The sequence below is a fragment of the Gadus chalcogrammus genome, unplaced genomic scaffold (genome assembly GCF_026213295.1).
Source record: "Gadus chalcogrammus isolate NIFS_2021 unplaced genomic scaffold, NIFS_Gcha_1.0 GACHA083, whole genome shotgun sequence".
Classification (NCBI taxonomy): Eukaryota; Metazoa; Chordata; class Actinopteri; order Gadiformes; family Gadidae; genus Gadus; species Gadus chalcogrammus.
The window spans coordinates 148,136-155,952 of NW_026613518.1; the positions used below are offsets into that span (position 1 = coordinate 148,136).

General features: G+C 43.6%; 3 non-coding genes across 3 annotated transcripts; all 3 read left to right on the forward strand.

Annotated features, from left to right (window-relative positions):
* The first annotated feature begins 2,762 nt into the window (after positions 1–2,762).
* On the forward strand, positions 2,763–2,953 carry LOC130378516 (U2 spliceosomal RNA). Its single transcript, XR_008894737.1, has one exon. It is a non-coding gene; the product is annotated as a U2 spliceosomal RNA (small nuclear RNA).
* Positions 2,954–3,804: 851 nt separating this feature from the next.
* LOC130378515 (U1 spliceosomal RNA) lies at positions 3,805–3,969 on the forward strand. The gene has a single exon (XR_008894736.1). It is a non-coding gene; the product is annotated as a U1 spliceosomal RNA (small nuclear RNA).
* A 351-nt stretch (positions 3,970–4,320) lies between these two features.
* LOC130378513 (5S ribosomal RNA) lies at positions 4,321–4,440 on the forward strand. The gene has a single exon (XR_008894734.1). It is a non-coding gene; the product is annotated as a 5S ribosomal RNA (ribosomal RNA).
* The last annotated feature ends 3,377 nt before the right edge of the window (positions 4,441–7,817 follow it).

Below are 7,817 nucleotides of genomic sequence, written 5' to 3' on the forward strand. Positions count from 1 at the left end.
CCACTGTCACCAGAGAGTCCAGCTCTGTTACATAAGCAGAGTTACAGAATAGCAGGCGGCTCGAAACTGGTGTTATTTGGAACAAATGCTGTAATTTCAACGCAAATTAAATTATATCGATATTGACGATATGGTCTCGTTTCATATCGCGTTTGAAAAAATATCGATATTTTTTAAATATCGGTATATCGCCCAGCCCTAATACATACTCTTTACACTACTTTTGTTCTCACCAGAGCATCAACATATTGTCCCAAAGACAGCAACAAGGATCCTACTGCAGAGCAAACTCCCACCACAGAGCCTTTGAAGGAATCTACCCATGAAGAACCTGGAAATGATGTCCAGCCTGTTCTCCATGAGGATGATCCAGCAACGCCACCATGCAGCACTGACACCTGTGGTAAACGCGTCCAATCTCTTGAGCAAGAATGCCAAGCTCTGAGGACTGAAAATATGTTGTTGAAGGAAAAAATGAATAGGACTACACTGAATGAGATGAGCTTGCATAAAAGGGTTAATACTCTCACTGGTTTATCAGCATTTTCCATTCTCATGACAATTTTTCATATTGTGGCTCCTTTTCTCCAACTTAAATCTAGTTTAACATGTTTTCAGCAGTACATGTTAACTTTAATTAAGCTTAGATTGAACTTGTCCTTTGGATTTTTGGCTTTTTATTTTGACATTGACTCAACCACTGTTTCAAAGCTCTTCAAACACTGCATTAGTGTGATGCATTGTAGACTGGTGCCAAGTCTGGTGTTGTGGCCTGACAGAGAATACTTAAGAAAATCTCTTCCATATGCATTTCGAAACAGTAGCTTTGAAAAGACAGTTTGCATTATAGATTGTTTTGAAATATTTCTAGAGAAACCCAGTAGATTGCTAGCCAGTGCTCAGTGTTACTCGTCATACAAATCACACCACACAATGAAATATCTAATTGCAATTAGCCCTCAAGGTTCCATTTGTTTCATTTCCACTGGATGGGGAGGTCGCACAAGTGATACGTTTATCACAGAACAAAGTAACTTTTTATCTAATTTGCTCCCAGGGGACGTAGTTTTAGCGGACAGAGGTTTCCTGGTTAAAGGTCCAACCAGTGGGGTGTTCCACAAAACCGGTTTTATCACATAACCGGGTAAGTTAACCCAGGGTTTGCTGTAACCCTAGGTTTTCCGTTCCAAAAGGATCACGGTATGTTAGCTGCTATAGCAACATATGCTCTGAATCAAACCTGGTCGGACCAGGTTTTGCGCAGGTTAAGTTTGAAACATAACCCGGTTTGGGGTATTTCAACTGGCGTTCACCGCAGATTTCATGTGTTCACAATGGCATGCCCTTTTGATGAGAGAACTGCTGATATCAGAGCGCAAATTATACGTGCAATCCACCGGGAGCGATTGATAAGACCACGGCTCGACATCTTGGCATATTGGATGACTTTTTGCTGGAGTGGAGATATAGATTCTCGCGCAAATCTTTAATATATTTGAATAGCCTTACATAGCCAACTCTACCAATCGAGGACCTGGCCTCAGTTCACTCCAGACTATTTGCGTAGCCCTCCGTTTTTTTTCAAATGGTAGTTTTATCTAGGCTATAATGCTGGAGATGCTGAGCACATCACAGTCGTTTCAGATGACCCATCCAAGATTTGTATCGGCCTCCTATCATACAAAGAGCAATATTGTCTGAGTACTATGCCGAGAGGCATTTACAACATAAAGTATAAAATAGTCCTAACGGACTTGCATCCACTGGAGAATGTTCGATCGTAGCCGGCGGCTTCATTACAAGCACTGATCCATCTTGATCTGTGAAGTTGATGAATTGTCACTTTTAGGTTTTCTACCCAGTTACCAAAAAAAGAAACATTTGGAATAGTATGCGCTGTGGCAAGCACACGGTTTGCATGTGTTACTTCGAAGGCAAAAAAAAATCTAAAATACAAGAAAACACAAAAACCTACATTCAACCAGTGTGGGATATGGCCCATGACTCTCTGAGGTGGTAGGTACCTCCAGGTACCCCCTCCATGCCAGGGCGCCCTGAATTTATGTTTATTAACAGCTCCTCCACCGGGGTCAAGACAATTTGAGGGCCAGATCCAGTCTGCCGACTGTCGGCCTTTTCACGATTGGCTTAAAAAAATGGCTTATTTAAATTTATACCAATACGATGGTGGGATCGATCAGGGTTTCCATGATCCATACATCACGTCTTTTTAAGTTTGGCGTGGACGCGCACAACCCTGTGTTAACCAACCCCGAGTTGATTGAACTAATGCATAACCGCTGCTGTGGAACCGAAAACTCTGGGTTGGTCGGCACAGGGTCAATCAACCTAGAGTTCAGCGTTAACTCAGTGTTTGTTAAACCTCCGTTCGTGGAACACCCCTCAGGTTTGATTCAGAGCATATGTTGCTATAGCAACTAACATACCGTGATCCTTTTGGAACGGAAAACCCCGGTTATGTGATAAAACCGGCTTTGTGGAACACCCCACTGTAGTCTTATAGAAGCCTCCACTGCTCCAAACTCTATTTGTGAAACATGCAGACGGCCTAGTGAGACTGCCAGCAGGCAGCAGCAAAGAGATGTAGCGACCTCGGTTTATTTCTTCAGCTTTCACATACACACAAACACGCACACAGGGTGCTTGGTCATTTTTTTTATTTTTTTTTCCGTTGTCTGTTAAACCGCCACGTGGAGCGACGTGTCGGGGAAGCTCGCCTCTTGGTCTGAGCATGTGGGGGCATCGATTCTCGGCCTTTTGGCTAAGATCAAGTGTAGTATCTGTTCTTATCAGTTTAATATCTGATACGTCCCCTACCCGGGGACCATATATTAAATTGATTTTTGGAACTGGGAGATGGAAAAGGGGCTTGCTCCGTCCACTCCACGCATCGACCTGGTATTGCAGTACCTCCAGGACCGGTGCACCCCTCTCTCACTGTGAAAAACAAAACTAAACGCCTCCTGAGGCCACGTTTATACGTAGCAGGGTATTTATAGAAACGAATATTTCCCCCCCTCCGTTTTCAAAAATAACATTGTGCACACAACATCGTTTTCAAAAAAGTTGTCGTTTACATCAAAACGGATAAATACGCCGTTGGGACATTATAACTATGCCAAACCTACGGGCGGCAGTGTAGGTAGAAGGATAAAGCCATGCAAGCCAATCAGAATCCTCAGAATCAACAACAACGAATAACATGAGGGTCTTTCTGTAACAAACAAACTGTAAACATAAGGCGCTCATATGACGTTAAGCATTTCCTGGCGCATAATGTGACGTTTCAGATCCTAAAACCCCGTTTCTACCCGTTGACACGACAACGCGTAACCGGCGTTTTCAGAAATCTCCACTTTGCCCGGAGTTTTTAGAAATGATCGTTTTCTGTGACAAGAACGGCGTTTTCGTGTAAATGAGAGGCCAAACCGTGTGAAAATATCTGCGTTTTCCCTTCGTGTAAACGGGGCCTGAGAGTACACCCTTCCGCCTGTAGACAATAAAGTGTCATTTACAATTCATAAACGCACTGTTTACAATTATTCCAACGATATTCTGTTGTTTAAGAAAGAAAAAAGGATTCTTTCTGTGGCGTGTCGATAACTCGGATCTTCAGGTTTCCTTTCGTTATGCTTCCATCTCGCTGATTTCAGATTCGCCTGTCATCGTGTGACCGGCGGTCTACAGTGTTTATTAAAGTCTAGACATCTCCGAATGCTTTGCAACCGTTCTCCACGGGAACACGCGTGGGCATCGTTCAGCCCACCTGAACGTGTGCAACTCATACTTACCTGGCAAGGGAGATACCATGATCAAGAAGGTGGTTCAACCATAGCGAGGCTCAGCCATTGCACTGAGGCTGTTGCTGACACGTGCAAATTCCCCAAATGTGGGAATCTCGATTGCATAATTTCTGGTAGTGGGGGACTGCGTTCGCGCTCTCCCCTGATCATGTTGTTCTAAAAAAATAATAGCTATGAATGGCTTCATCGTGCTGCCTATTGCAGTCCATACCATGTTTGCAACGCTACGTTTCTTCAAAAGATCACGCAAACGATGACGCCCAAGCAGTGTAATGCATTGCGTTCAAATATGGAACTCTGAGTCTGGAATAACGTATTCATTCATTGATTCATTCTTTCATTTCATTCATTCATTCATTCATTCATTCATTCATTTCTTTCATTCATTATGGATCCAATCATTGTTTCTGTACAAGTCCCGTCTCTGGCCATGGTAGAACTCTCACTCCTTACGTGCTCCTCCTGTATAAATGCTAATATGGTCCCGAAAATTCTTGGTTACGGCCATACCACCCTGAACACGCCCGATCTCGTCTGATCTCGGAAGCCAAGCAGGGTCGGGCCTGGTTAGTACTTGGATGGGAGACCTCCTCAGAAGCCCAGGTTGCTGTAAGTAGTGACGGGTGTCACCAAAAGAAAAAAAACACGCCCGATCTCGTCTGATCCCGTTCAGGTGTGCAAGCAGGAAGCAGGAAGTGAGCAGTCGAGTGTTTGTTAGGACCGCGTGTGCTTGTGAGTCATAAGGTGCTTTTGTGATAGTTTTATGTGTGATTCATTTCCCCTGCAGCCTGGCTGTTTGGGGGATTGTTTCATACTTTTTTTGATTGGATGGATAAATTGATAAATGACAAAATAGAAGGTAAGGCCACTTTGATGAATGCAGAACCCGAGATTGATTATGCTTTTAGTGATTGGATGGAAAAACTTGTGAATGAAAACATGGAAGTTAAGAACAGTTTGACACATGTAGAACGGGAGAATGATTCTGGACATATTGAAGCCAGGGAGAAAGGAATAACACAGGAGATCAATTCCGTTAGTGGGCCTATTGAGAAAGAAAGCATGGTGAATAGTAGGAGAGATAAAGAGAGACAGGGAGAAAGTGAGGGTGATTGTGGCTATAAAAAGGAGCTGACCTTGATTGTAGAGCCGGTCGGTGAAGATTACATAACCATGATGGAACTGTTGCGGGGAATCAAGGAAAAGTGCGGGATTGTTCTGGCATGCAGGGTCAAAAGTAAGAACATTTACGAGATCACCATGCAGGATGGGAAAGGGCAAAACAAGGTTATTAGATGGTTTCAAAATCAAAAAAACTCGGGTGACTGCCAAAGAAGTTCGAAGCAATGAAATAGTTGTTTCATTTCTAAACTTGCCATCTTATATCACTGACGCTGAAATTAGGCAGAAACTCTCAACGTGGGGCGTGAGGGCGATCTCGCCCATCAAAAGAAAGAAATGGCCTGGGACAGACGTGGTGGACGGGACAAGGTTCTGTAAAGTACAATTCACTGAACTTGTACAGTCACTGCCCTACACAACAAAGTTCGAGACACTAGACGGAGGGGAGTACTGTGGTAGAAATTAATGATTATATTCTATGGTAAACTATGATTAAAATTAGGCCTGTATATCTAATGGTAGAAAACATGTAAAGCGTCTTGGATTTTGATCCAGGGCTGGTCACGAGGCCTGGGAGTCTTGGGTCAGAGCAGGGGTTGGGGCGCAACCCCCCAGGAGCAGTTGTCTACTGAGACAATGCATGCTGACTCCACTTCCTGGGTCCTAGACTATCTCGGTGACCATCTGTTTAGAGGTATTTTGTGTTTTATTATGTGTGGACACCTAGAAAAACAAGAAACTGCTGAGGACTGTGCTTTTGTGTGTTTAAGAAGAGGCTCGAATCTGTTGGCAAGCCAGTGACTCTGCAGACCCACTCAGGCTGTTGTCGTTGTTGTTTTTCTTCACGATAAAGTCTTTTTCAATTCTTGCTCCGGACCCCTCGATTTCTTTTACTCTCTCTCTTAAATTAGTCTAAGTGTTTTAAATCTCGATTAATCTCTGACAGTACTTCCGTGTAATTCATGACAGGCAGGTGAAGGTCTGCAGGCTGTGCATCCAGCCAGGACATATTTTAAGAGAATGCCCAGACTTCACCTGTTATAAATGCAAGCACCAGGGACACTATGCTAGGGAGTGTGACTTGCAGGGGGGGAGACGCGGAGAGGAGAGGACGGTGGACGCGGAGCTGGCCGGCGGCGGCGAGCGCGTTTCCCGGTCCGAGGAGGATCAGCGACAGCAGGACGAGGACACCGGAGCTGCTAGCGGGGGTGAAATGACCCCATCCACCATCGGCAGCAGTGCATATGGAGTGTCCGGTGAGACGGGTCGCATGACGGGAGGAGCATCCGGGCAAAGTATGGAGGAAGGCGCTAGCACAGCGCCCAAAACTCCCTCAGCCCGGGCGAGTGAACAAAGAGGCGGCCGACCAGGAGAGGTGGAGGCCCCGGATTGCAGTGAGGCTCCACGGGACGGCGGGGCTGCTGCTGCGACTGCTTCACCTAAGGAGCCAGACGATTCGAGCATGGAGGTGATGGAGACGAGAACATCGGAGGAAGGAGTGTCGATGGACTACGATGCGGTGAAAGCCAGCAGGAAGAGAATGATCAAAAAGAGGGACAAAAGGGAGCCAAAAGAGCGGAAGGTATGACCCATCGAGCATCTATGGAAAGCTGTGTTTTTCTTTTTACCACTACTATGGTCATAATAATATCCTTAAATGCAAACGGCCTAAGGAACATGATCAAAATAGAAAGAACGATTGAACTCTGTAAATCTGACATATTGTGCCTTCAAGAAACGCATTGGGATAATGAATTTGTGGAAACCCTTGGTAAGCTTTGGAAAGGGCCCATATTTATAGACAATGGGAGTGCGAAGGCATGTGGAGTGGCAATCCTTGTCAGAGAGAGGTCTGTTAGTGGTGTCAAGCAAACCTTTTGTGGAGGGAATGGACGTGTGATAGCGATAGAATTTGTCCACAATAAAAACACATACAAATTAATCAATATATATGCACCAAACGTGGAGGAACTGAGAAAAGGTTTTTTTGAGGACTTGGAGGTTCTGTGCACGGGAGATTGTATGATGGTTGGTGACTATAATGTAAAATTATCAAGACTAGATTATTCAAATAATGTAAAATACAGGTATGATGGGTCAAGGAACTTTTTGAAAAGCATGATGGCAGAACACAAAATGGTGGACGTATGGAGGGAGGAAAATGCAGAACGAAAAGTGTTTTCACGGAGGCAGGTGGTTATGGGGACCCTTAGACAGAGTAGAATAGACCTTGTTCTAGTTAAGGAAAACATTGTCAGCCAAATAAAAGAGGTGAAATATACTTTTACCACTCTTAGTGATCATGCAATCCTGTCGCTGAGGTTAAGGGACGTATGTATAAGGAATGTAGGTGGAGGAATATGGTGCCTAAACAACAGCTTATTAAGAGAGGATTCATATGAAGAGATGATAGCTAAATGTATCAAAGAAGAAATAGAGAACAGATTAAACAAAGATAATATTTGTATTTGGTGGGAAAATTTGAAAGAAAAAGTTAAAAAGAAAAGCATATACTATGCCAAGCAAATTAACTTTAGAATGGATCAGGTAGAGGAAGAGATACAAAATAAATTAAACGAAGAAGCAGGGAAAGCAGACAAAGATGGAAATTATAATATACAAAATTATATGAAGTTGAGAAGGCAACTAAAAGATTGTGAGAAAAATAAATGTGATGGGGCGATAGTAAGGAGTAGAGTACAGTATGCTGTAGAGGGGGAAAGGTGCACAGCGTACTTTCTAAACCTGGAAAAAAATAAACAGGAAAATAATTATATAAACGAACTACAGAATGAAAATGGGGAGAAGGTAAATGATTTGGTTAGCATCTTGAATACAGTGGAAGGCTTCTATAAAAACTTGTATAAAAAA